Source organism: Lactuca saligna, chromosome 8 (assembly GCF_052625555.1).
Source record: "Lactuca saligna cultivar CGN05327 chromosome 8, ASM5262555v1, whole genome shotgun sequence".
Taxonomy (NCBI): Eukaryota; Viridiplantae; Streptophyta; class Magnoliopsida; order Asterales; family Asteraceae; genus Lactuca; species Lactuca saligna.
This window is the reverse complement of record NC_136424.1, coordinates 116,318,872-116,331,893: the sequence shown is the minus strand read 5'-3', so window position 1 is coordinate 116,331,893 and position 13,022 is coordinate 116,318,872. Positions and strand designations below refer to the sequence as shown.

General features: G+C 31.2%; 1 non-coding gene across 1 annotated transcript; it reads right to left on the bottom strand.

Annotated features, from left to right (window-relative positions):
• Positions 1 to 7,908: 7,908 nt before the first annotated feature.
• Positions 7,909 to 8,009, bottom strand: LOC145013771 (U6 spliceosomal RNA). Its single transcript, XR_013665290.1, has one exon. It is a non-coding gene; the product is annotated as a U6 spliceosomal RNA (small nuclear RNA).
• Positions 8,010 to 13,022: the final 5,013 nt, after the last annotated feature.

Genomic DNA, 13,022 nt, shown 5'->3' with positions numbered 1-13,022 from the left:
GGGGTTTACGACCATAAACTCCAAACTTTTGGAGTTTCGTGGCTTACTCGATACACGACAAACTCTAAAGTATACCACCTTTTATTTGTCCGCTTGACGAATATAAAATAAAATACTCAAACGGACTTAAAGCTGGCCAAAAAGGTTTTGAGATGAATTTGGCTAATTGTTTATGTGCTTGGTTGCGGAGTTTATACAAATGAAAATTTCGGGTTGTCACAGAAAAGTTCAAGCTCACTCAAGCCCTTTTGGCAAGTAAACACGAAGATGGGAAACATGTATGTGCACACGTCTTAGAGATGAAGTCACATATTGTCAGGTTAAGGATGTTGGGTGTCGAGATTTCAGGTGAGTTGGTTGTTGACTGGGTTCTTCAGTCGCTTCCTGAATCATATAGTGAGTTCGTAAGAGAGTACTATATGATGGACCACGACATGACCCTCATTGGTCTCACCTATTTTCTTATAGTTGCTAAATCATCAATGATTTGGCATGCTAATCAAGCAAACTTTTCTGGTGAATCAAACTCCCACAAAACTTTGATGGACACTAGCAACATTGGAAGTCTAGAAAGGACTAAGTATGAGATAGTTCCTTGTGCCATTCCAAAAAGGTCCATTTGCTTCTATTACCAATAGAAAGGGAATTGGAGACGAAGCTGCCCTATTTACCTGAGAGATCTAAGAGATGAGAGAGTCAAGACATATGACTCTACTTCAGGTAAAATCCATTAACTAACTCTATAAGTTCCTTTTTTTTTATTCTTAATACATGATTTGATAAGATTACATTTTGATGTTTTGCAGGATCGAAGAAAAAAAAGGAAGCTTAACGAAGAAGTGTGTTGAATCTGATCATGAAGAAATTGATTTCGATCGCGTGGATTCAAACATCAGATTTTTGAGTTGCTACTTTAGAGTTAGAATAGATTGCTTATAGATATATAATAGCATATTTTTCATTTGAATTGTATTGTAAGGACAAGTTTTTCCGCAATAAAATAAATTTTTTAGTTTTTTCTTATTTATTTATCCTTGCAATTGCATGTGTGAAAATTGATGTTTGTGTATTTCTAATTTTAGAAATGTTGAATTGGATTTGATTCTTAATTATGTTATTTGTGGAAATGTTGAGAATTTGCCAAATAAGGAAAGATTCTCATCGCCCAAGTTTCAATTGGACAAAAACTTGGAATCATGCAACTTGTACAGTATGATGAATGAAAAAAACTTTCATATTTGGAAATTAGACTAATTCCTTGACAAAGAGTCAAGTGAAGGATTAGGGGATCAGGTACACTTGGTTATACGTTGATCAAGTCCACCACAAAGAGTGATAAAATATTCGTCATGATTTACTAAAGTTTAGTAAATATGGTTATACTTATAAGATTAAGTGTAATTCTGAGTTGATTGAAAGAGTTTCAATGAATGACAGAACGAATAAGAATAATCAATTTGGCAGAAAGATAAAAGTTTTTCCATTCAAAGAAGAAGGGATAGTACCTTTTATTGCGTTTTATGATAAGTCTTAATGATTAAGAACCATTTCTCAATTGATCCTCTAAGTGAGTCTTAGTGCATTTGTATGTCTAAAAAGAGGAATCGAGAATTGTGGAAATAGTTAAATCAAGAAGTCAATTATACTTCATTCCAATATCGAGTCTTAGAGTTATACTCCAAGATTGCAAATTAAGTGATATGTCTTACGAAGGTTTATAACACTCATCAAATGAGGAATTTGGAAAATGGTTTTCTTGTTCTTGCACATTTGAAATAGGTAAGTTGTGATGTCATGGATAAAACAAAGACCGACTAAGACTAATTATGTGAAGTGTTTTGTCTTGATAAGAGCTACACTAACTCTTGAATATTTGTTTTGTCAATGAATTTTTCTTGACAAGAGAATCATATATGTTAAGAGGTCAGTGGGAGTTTTATTGATCTTGAAAAAGTTTCAAGAATAAATCTTATCAATCATCACTAGCAAGCGACTTGAGGTTTACAACCTATCATGTTGACACAGGTTTGTTCTCTATACCATTCCAGTTTAAGTCATCTATGCATATGAGTTCTATGAGTGCTCAATTGGATTGCATAGAGGCAAGACATCCTGATCAATAAAAGTAAATTGATAGGTAAGGGTGAGCTTCTTGACAACCTAGAAGCAATGGTGGGCATTCGTGCTGCCATGAGGCGAGAAATAAAGATTGAACAAGTTCAGTCCATATGAGTTTGGATTTGTCGCAAACCTTGGTTTTGGCAAATTCACATGAATAGGAACACATACACCATAAAATCTAAGTGTCATAAGGTTTCTCTCCTTCATGAAAATGATTGTGAGGAAATGCTTTCACTAAGAAAGATTTTAAGAAGAAAGCAATTGTGATAATTGTATTCTCAAATTAGATTATGATTACGACATCCCTTTTCATAATTCGAATTGTGAGATTTGGCAATTAGTCTGAACATTTGGGACTTAGTAACATAAGTTCTGAATTTTTTTAGACACACATGTGAGTCTTCTAAGGCAAAGGTGTATGATTTTAAGAAGCTTAGATAAAGGCTTATCAAAGCATCAGGTATTAGAAATATGAACTTAAGGAATTCAATAAGCATTGTTGTCTAGAAGTTCAACTGTTTTCTAAATACATGTCAAAGCTAGTGGGAGCATAAGTGTTATGCTGGTAAGAAAATAATCATCATGTTAGTGGAAACATGATTATTATGGTAAGTATTGCAAGTTAGCAATATTAATTATAGAAAACAAAGATTTACTTTATAAAGTTGTAGGGGTTGAAAAGTTGTTTTGCTATAATTAAGGGAGAGAATATTATACTTCGTTTCAAAATCTAAAGCTTAGATTGAGAAATGTTAATAAATTTGGTCAAGGAAACACAATGCATTCTCAAAATTCGATTATGATTACGGCATCCCTCTTCATAGTTCGAATTGTGAGAACGTGGCACATAAAATTTTATCGCGGAAGATTGATAAAGTATCATATCTTTATGTAAGACATTATGCATCGTGTCCCATATGCTTCGGGTATAGGATTGATTACATATGCTATAATATTTGACCACTCTAAAATTTTCCAAATGCCTAGTGCATTAAGAGGAAAAAGGGACTAGAATCGGTTTTGACTAAAATAATTAAACAACTATCACAGGACAATCCAAAGTTTGCTGAGGATTGGTCGCTTGTGAGTAGTTGGAAGTATAGTTGTGGATGGAACATATCGAAATTATTATGAATATATAAGATTCTATTTAGAATGAGCTGTCATATGACAAATATGGAAATGTTTCCATAATGGGAGTTGGATATTAAGAATCTATGTCTAGATTGGAAACTTTTATGCAAGAAGGATGTTCAAAGGAATGTACTTTGAATGAGAGACTTCACGCCTATGGAATTTTCTTGTAACAATTTTTAATAGAGAACCTTGTGATTTCATTGGCCGAGTCTTGGTGACTTTGTGCTGTGACTTTACGGAAGGATCGTTGTATAAAATGTTAGAATATAACATATTCTGATAGTGGCAAGAATTTGGTATTCTACACTTATGATATAGGAACTGTGAAATGAGCATCATTGGAAAAGTTTTTCAATTGATCTATTTTATAAAGTAAGGACCATAGGAAACATAGTTTGCATGCTTGGTGCATGGGATAACTATTATTATAAATCGAGTGTTAAGTTGATTATCCGAAACATTATACAATCAATAATGAGTAATCAATATGGTGACTAAATAAGAGGTGTTTTATTTATACTCAAAAGTTTTGAGGCCATATAAGATTAAGTATTATTGTATTTCACTTTGCATGTTTTGACTTCCAGAATAACTAGGTTACTCGAACCTCTACAGTCGGTCATACATTGGAAGTAGGTATGAAGGAAGACTATCATGAATCTGTCTGTAGATTGTCTAAAGTGTTTAGACATAGCACAAGTTTACTGCAGAGTTCATGAGTGCTTTGATAAGATTAGAGTATTGGATTAAACCCATGCTCACTTGAATCACTTCATGGATATTATCACGAGTGATTCTGAGACGATAATATTGTATATTCTTGAAACCGAGACGTCTAAGTTGCAATTACGATTAGGTTGCACATTGATAATAAGTAAACGCACTAGTAACTTGGTGTTATAAAACTTATTGTTGTGTGTGATTTGATGAGTAAGAGAAAGCGAGCATTTGAGTCGAAGTTTCTCCATTCCTTTTACACAAAGTGATAAAATCGATATATGTGGGCCCCTCAATGATTTAGCGATGACACCCTAAGTGCTTGTCCAAGCTGGGAGTAAGTTGATGTGTTCAATTGTAGTCTGTTGTCAGTCATCATAAATCAGAAGTCAGGAAACAATACATGGACAGAGAGAATGATTTAAATCCATGTCTCGTGTCTATACGATATCTTGTAGAATGGAGGAATATATATGCTCATTTATCTAAAGGACACGCTATTTGATAAGATCAGAGTTGACAACGGCTTTTGAAAGCTACGATTGCTGATCAGGTTTTGAAGTTGTGTGAAATAGTTATTAGACTTATCCAAGTGGGAAACTGTTGGATTAGTGTCTAAGTCCATAAATATTTTGGTATGTACTTGATTCGATTATGAGCATGGTCCTTTTGGGTTGCCTTCACCATAGCAACTTGTAGGATGAATTATGGAGAGGGAGGATTAATTATGATTTATTAATATATTATGAGAATAATATATTAAAGGACAAATCATATTGTTTAATTAATATTAGTCAAGAATTAATTGAGAATTAATGTTGTGGCTAAAAGAGATTAATTAAAGATACGGGACTGGACTTCAATTATTGGATAATTGAGTTATTGGGCAAAGGAATGCTAAAGGAACAAGGGGTTAACGAAATTATGATGGGAGCTCATCATATTTTCGTCCATGGCCTTATTCCAGAAGGTTCCATGGGCTACTTAGAGTTAAAGCTGTCCATTAGGGTTTAGATTGAAACCCTAGCAGCCCACATAAGTATATAAAGACCCCTAGGGCTCCCAAAAAACGTGGCTAACACTTTTAAGAGAACCCTAGACGTTTTTTGGAGCCTCTTTCCTCTTCTCCTCTTCATCCTTATTGCTCTTGGTGTTTGTGAGTCCATTAGAGGTGCAACACTTGAGGCACTAAGCTTTCTGAAGCTAAGGAATAGATTGTTATTGCTACATAACAATCGAAGGTATTCTCTAAACCCTAATTCAGTTTATAATATGTTAGATCTAGGGTTTATAGCTTTAGATATTCAATTGCATGTTCATTAGACAAACTAGATCCAAAGCATTAGGGTTTGCATGTACACAATAGGATTGATGTAGTGCTCAAAATCCATCAAAAACCAGATATGGAAATCAAAACCCAAAACACAAAACCTAACATGAAATCGATGATGAAAGAATAAACTGATGAAACCCCATAAATTAAATACGATTTCCAAAAGATTGGGGGTTTAAGGGGAACTCAGTGAAGGAAAGATGGTGGTGGTCGGGGGATTTTGACGATAATACCTTCCAAAATTGCCTTAAACGAAACCATACCACGAACTGCCCCAAAATGGAGATTAACTGAAAAGACACCAGCGACAACCTTCCCACAGTCACCATCTATCTTCTCCGACGAAAACTCTCTAAAGCCATCATATAGTACCGATCTGCTATCTGAAGTCGCCATTGATTACTGGTCATCTATCACCACTTCTCTACTCGGCCAGAAAAACTCTCAAAGTCGTCATTGATTACCGTTCTACACACTAAAACCATCGTCTTTATGGGGATTCACCTTGAACTAACGAGATTAGGTTTAAAAAACAAAACACAGTATCCATTTTTAGTGGGGGATTTTGTTTGGGGGTTTGATTCCATTAAGGGATTTAGTCGGTGATTCGATATTTGGATCTGATTTTTTTTTTTAATGTTTTTTTTGTTTTTTTTTGGTTTTTTTGTAATTTGTATATGATTTTGTGAATTGAATTTGTTTGCTATATTTGAGCTTGTCCGAGGAAAGGGTGACGATGCCTACTTTACTGGTTAGAGAAAATGGAGAAAGGGGAAGAAAAGGGGATCAGGTGTAAAAGGGAATGGTTTGACTAGATGGGGATACGTGGGACCAAGTGTTTCAATTATAATTAAAAAGGTTTTTCTGAAATAATTTAAAGAAATTATAAGGGTATAATAGTCTTTTTATGTCAGTGAAGGACGAAAAACACAACAAAAACAAACTATAGGTACGGTCTGAGAGCAAAAAAAAACCTTAGGGACCAAATGCGTAAATTTTAACAAACCATAAGGATGATTTCCGTAATTTGTTCAAAAGTTTTAAGACCAAAGTCTTAAACTAAAGAACTTAAATCTTAACCATTAATTCCATATCCAATCGATGTAAAGGTATAAAATCATGATCCTGTTTAAAATAACCAATAAGAAAGAAGTTTTAAAGAAAATATAAAATTTCAAACAGTATAAAAATGAGACGCCGCCTACTATTTTTTACAAAGCCTTATTTTCCTTTAAACCCTCTTTTGATATCATACATATGCTTCCCACCGTGACACCATTGCACCTTCGTTCTACCCCTACTGCATCGACGAACACTCACCTACGACACCTCGATTTTCGCACCAACACCTCCATCATCGGTGAATCATAAACTCTTCCACCTCCGCTTCAAGAACCACCTTCTACTAAACCCTAGATCTAATATCGCCAACATTGTTCACAATGCTTAATGTTTTTGTTTTGAAATCGTTCTCAAATTCTGTTTCCTGCAACGACGACCTTCACCCTAAACGATATTACCACCTCTATCATCGCTCATCGCTCGGTTTCCCTCAACACCATCAGTCATCGCCACCATGATGGCATCACTGATTTAGGTATACTTCTCGCCTAATATTTTCTTATAATATGTTCTTAACCTACTTTTATTTTCTTATGTTTTTTATTTTCTCATGTTTTCTTATAACCCATATTTGTATGGCTTTTACTTTCGAAGGGAAGAACTTATCGACAATTTATTATAAATATTTTCCAGATGACTTGGAGTATTTAGATGTCGGTTTTATTTTTCAGATAGGGATAATGACTTAGGATGGTAATAAGGTTTCCAACTTATCCGTATTAGGTCACTAAGGTTTTTTTTGTGCGTATTAGACTAATATGGTTGTTATTACCGTTTAGAAATAGTCATTTTACCGGTTTTAGCGGGTAAAAAGGACTATTTCTAAACGGTAATAACAACCATATTGGTCTAATACGCACAAAAAAACCTTAGTGACCTAATACGGACAAACTGGAAACCTTATTACCCTCCTGTCATTAACCCTAATTATTTAGAAAACATGCTTACTAATTAATGTGAGTGATTTGTTTGACTGAAAATAGTTGCTTCCATTTAAACTTATCTCACAACCCTTCCAGAACTTCTAAGTTCAGAAACTCATATGATTGATGATCTTCATTACATAAATATGTAAAATTTTATCAATAACTTCTTTTTTATCATTTAAATGTTTACATGAACACATCCATATGTACAAAAACAAAATCTCACTTTGATATCTCTCATCAATGTCTACATTTGATAACGAATGGAAATGTAAAACCAACAGGGACTTGTATAGGATGTCTATTATCAATTATTTTATAAAAGCAAAACCACAATATGAACTAAGAAACTGAAGTTGCAAAATGAATAAAAAAATCAGCACATAAAAAAAATACATACATACTATATACAACACATAAACGGAAGTTTATAAAGCATGAAACTTAATGACAGGAAAAGTAAAAAAACTTAAAGGATACTTTATAGAAAGAAAGATCAACCTTACTGGCCACAAATGGTTGAAGACATCAACAAGAAGATCAATCTGACCATAGAATCCACATGTTGTCTCGATTTGTGTGTCATCCTTGCGTAGAGGCCATACTAATCTTCTCTGTATCGTTCCAATTTTATCGGATGTCCCCAAAGGGACGACTATAGATGAAGAGATTCACCATATAGAGGAGTAGCAGGTTATATGGGACGACGCGAGTTCTAAACGAAGTAGTTTACTGTTGATGGTCATATATTCTCAATATCTTTAAAATTAGGGTTAATGACTTAGGAGGGTAATAAGGTTTCCAATTTGTCTGTATTAGGTCACTAAGGTTTTTTTGTGCGTATTAGACCAATATGGTTGTTATTACCGTTTAGAAATAGTCATTTTTACCCGTTAAAACTCGTAAAAAGACTATTTTTAAACGGTAATAACAACCATATTGGTCTAATAGGTACAAAAAAAAACCTTAATAACCTAATACAGACAAACTGAAAACCTTATTACCCTCCTAAGTCATTATCCCTTTCAGATATGTAATATGCAAGTTTAAGCAATTTGACGAGTCATTATAAATATGAATGTAATCCATTGAACTAGAATGATAAAAATGCATTGTTTTTGGTATGGGTTTACAAAAAGTTTTTACTTAATTTTCTTCTATTTTTTGTATTTGTTTATTTTTTTACAGTATCCTTGCATAACTGATGCCAAAAAAAATCAAAAATTTGGGCTATTTAATATTTCTTTAGATGTAAAGTTCACATTTTTTATATTTACATTTATTTTTTTAGATCTACGAAGAACATAGTAAACAGAGAAAATCACAAAAAGAACAATATGAAATGTTGGATTGTCATATATTTGATAAAATTTTATTTTATTTTGGTGTTTTAAAGTTGTATGTATAAGCCATATGCAATACGTTTGAATTTTAAACATTTTGTATTTTTAATAGATTTGATATTTGTAGCTGATTGCTTTTGTTGTTATTATTTTTGTATTGTTATAATTTACAACATGATTTTTAGGAACATTTTATTTGTATGTAAATTTTGCGCAGCATCTGTATTTATAGACTTTATAAAAAATTACAACAGGGTTTTATGTATGTAGTGATATATCTATAAGCAAAAGAAAAAAAAATGAACAATAACTAAATATGAGTTTTATAATATTCAAACATTTTGCAAAGATTTAAGAAAAGAGTTGACAAAAATAAGAGAAAACTATAAAACTGGTATTTACGATATTTTTTTTGGGATTTAATCAAATTAGGAAACTATTAATCAAAAAGAAATTAATTGCCGTTCCAAAATTGTTCGTCACCGTTGCATCGCGTCGGTTACCTGCAGTGTGTGTGTATATATATACATACTAGTTTATAACCTGTGAGAACCACGATTATAAAACTAATTAAATTTTTATATTAAAAAATCGAATTTATTAATCAATTATTTTAAATAAATTATTACTTAAGAATTATTTTTTAGTTATATAAAAGGAATTATAATCAATGATTTAAATAAATATGTGAAGTTATATCACCTTATAATGTATATTAATTTTATTTTATTTTTCAATCTAATGTTATTAATTTAATATAATTAAAGTGAGAAAATTAAAATTTTGAAATTTAAAATGAGGAATCAATTATTAATTTAATGTAATTAAATTGAAAATTTAAAATTTAAAATTTAAAATGGATAATTAATAGATTGACAAGTGGCATGATAGGTGATATATAACATTAATGAGGAGTCCTAATTGTATGACACTTGTCAATAGGAGATTAAACTTATTCTTTTATTACAATAGGGATATTATTGGCGGATCTAGGATCAAAGTAAACGGGTATCCCCAACAAGTAAAGGGGTATCCTAACATAAAAAAATCGCATAATACACAATAAGAAAAAAAATCAGGAAAAATTACACTACAAATTTTTTTTGAGGGGTATCTGGGGCTACCCCGAGGTATATATAGTAAATCCGCTAATATATATATATATATATATATATATATATATATATATATATATATATATATATATATATATATATATATATATAAGTTTTGCTTTCTGCGTAATATTTTTGGTTTAAAAGTAAATACGTGTTGCTATTTTGGGTGTATGATTTAGAAGAGATGGTAGTAAACAAGTAAAAATCGGTATTTACTTTATGTTATAAGCATAATCATGCTCATATTTCAACTTTAAATTTGCTATTGCTTTGAGTTTAAAATCAAAATAAAATACTTTAGGTCATAATATAAATATATATGTTTAGATTTTGCTAGTGTTGTAGAAATAGGCCTTGACGGCTGATTAGTCGGCGATTAATCGTTTGACGGTCTTGAACCTATTACGATTAGGGTATTTGGCGGAAATTGGTCAAAATCGGTCTAACTCGGGCTTGGTGGTCCTTGGCGGTTTGGCTGTCCTCAGCGGTCATAGGCGAGAAATATTTAAAAAATTCGAAAAAAAAAATTCAAATATTACACCAAAATTTTAAATTTTTAAGATTTCAAATTTTAAAATATTATACTAAAACTTTTAAAAATTAAAATTTTAAAATTTAAAATTTTCAAATACTTAATTTTTTAGGAAATATAAATTTTTTAAATATTTTTATCAATAATTTAGGGTCCCTGATTAATCGTCGATTAATTCCCGTTGAGTTTGATTAATCGTTTATTGTAAGTCGATCACCGAATGATTTTTACAACCTTTTGCATGTGTTTGAATTCAGTATAAAAATATTAGTTCAAATATTAAATTTGATAATATGTTTTTATTATATAACTTTTAGTTATTTTTATGAAAACTTTATTTTCAAATTCTTGTCCATTACTTTATAGTGTATGTATACATCAAATAATTTTGTTTTGGGTGGTAAAGTTATATATTTAATTATAAACATACAACATTAATGGTTAAATACTAATTTTCATGTTATTTTTGTTATTGATTTTGATATTATTTTATATAAGTAAAGCTAAATTATATTATTTATATATTCAAAATTTCTATAAATGTAATGTGTTATGCAATAATAACATTTATATATAAATAGTAAAACAAACTAATTTCAAATAAAAGATTCAAATAAGAAGATGAAGGCTACTCGTATTTTTAAAAGAATATACATATTTAAAATTAACTAAATTCATACAAATAGAGAAAAGTAAAATAACAATAAAACTATTCACGTATGATAACATAATATATATTTAAAAATAACAAAAAAATGAAGGTGTACCCTCTTAAAGCTTAACACGTCTAAAATTTAATATTAAATTACCGTAAAAATGATTTTGTGTTCTATATTTATCTTCAAACCATCAAATTATTTTATGTCCATATTTTTGTCTATCGTTTCTAATAATAAGCAACCATATAGAGACAAAGTGGAAATAAATAATTAAAAGGATAAAAGATAATAAAAAAAGTTATATTTGAAATAAGGATAAAGACTTCAACTTTAAAATTCGTGAATCTATTAAAAAAATCATGATTTACTCATCAAAAAAATTTAAATATCAAATAACCAGAAAAATGTCAATGTCAAGAAAACACAACCCATAAAATTTAATCAATATACAAACTAAAAAAATAACAATATAATACAGATAAATGTCATCGTTTGTTATTTTTATGAATATTCAAGAAAACTTGCAACTAATATGATAAATTCTATTTAAAAATCCTCACATCTTTGTATGTCCCATTTTCCTTCTTTCTACGCCTCCTAGAGCATTCTCGGTGCAAACAATTAAAAAAATTCCAAACTAAAACCGCCATACTATAAATTACAAACCCTTTTAGACACATAAACATTCAAATCTACGTACAATAGTTTACAGCTTAGATATATAAATATACAGATCTATCCAGATATGACTCAGATCTAGTAACAAAGACGAAGTAGGATGGTTATAGTAGCAGATCGGTGGTCATAACAACCACCGTGTTGACAGCGGTGGTGACTGGTGTTGTTGTGAGCGATGGAGAATTGTTTAATGTTGGTGTAAACGACATTGAGATCTAGCTTTCCTTGTAGAGAAGGATACGGAGGAATGGAGACAAATGTGGTTGTGGTTGTTACTTGACCATGATGAAGTTACAAATTGTTTGTTGGCAGAAAACCAATAGGGCAGCGGTCGTGGAGTGTTGTTTCCGGTGAATGGAGGGGATGGCGGAGGTGCTAGTCAGTGGTTAGTGAAACAATGTTGGTTGATGACATAGAGCTGATCTTAGGGTTAGACAGGAAGAACATGAATTGGGTTTCTAGACACAAAAAGATGAGTAAAAAATAAGAATGGTGATGGGTAGTGGTGATGCGATTTTGGATGTGGTGGAAGAGCTAAGGGAAAATGACTTTAAAAGGTAACGAAGTTTCAAAAATGTAAAAAAAAAAACCATTGTTTTTTTTTTGTACACAAAGTACCATTTTACCGGCTATTGTATGTTACCCGGTTTCCAAATGTTCAAAAAATACTATTGTTGTTTTTTTAGTACAAAAAATACCATTAATGTTACTATTTGTACAGAGAATACCAACGATATACACATGTATTCAACTAAAACATTATGGTAACCAGGTACTTCAGGTAAATGAGAAAATAACTTAAAGTGTAACGAAGTTTCCAAAATGTTTAAAAAATACCACACTATTTGTTAATTATGTTGTTGTCGGATTATGTAGAACACAATCACCAGAGAAGATGAATCGTTATATCATTTCACAACAATTGTGCAAATCTCTTTCATTCTTTCACTCGATTATTCTTATGGTAACAAGAGAAGTAAGTGAGTAATAACATTAGTTAAACATTCTTTCTTCCCGATCACATTATATGCCTCAAACCTAAAACATATATACGTTATATAGATGCACATATTATACATCAATGTTAGCCGTTCATTAGTGTTGCGACACAAGAGAGACACAAAGGAGAAATGAGCGTGATGTTATGTCATGAGAATTCCTAAATATGGATTTAGATACAAACTGATCGAGTGATGGAATGAACGATAATAAACAACTAGTATGAACCGATACGACGGTGACTAATCTCCGATGACTGTCTTCTATATAATCCGGAAACAACGAAGTTAACAAAATATGCTCTGAAAAAATAACAATGTTTTTTTTGAACATTTTG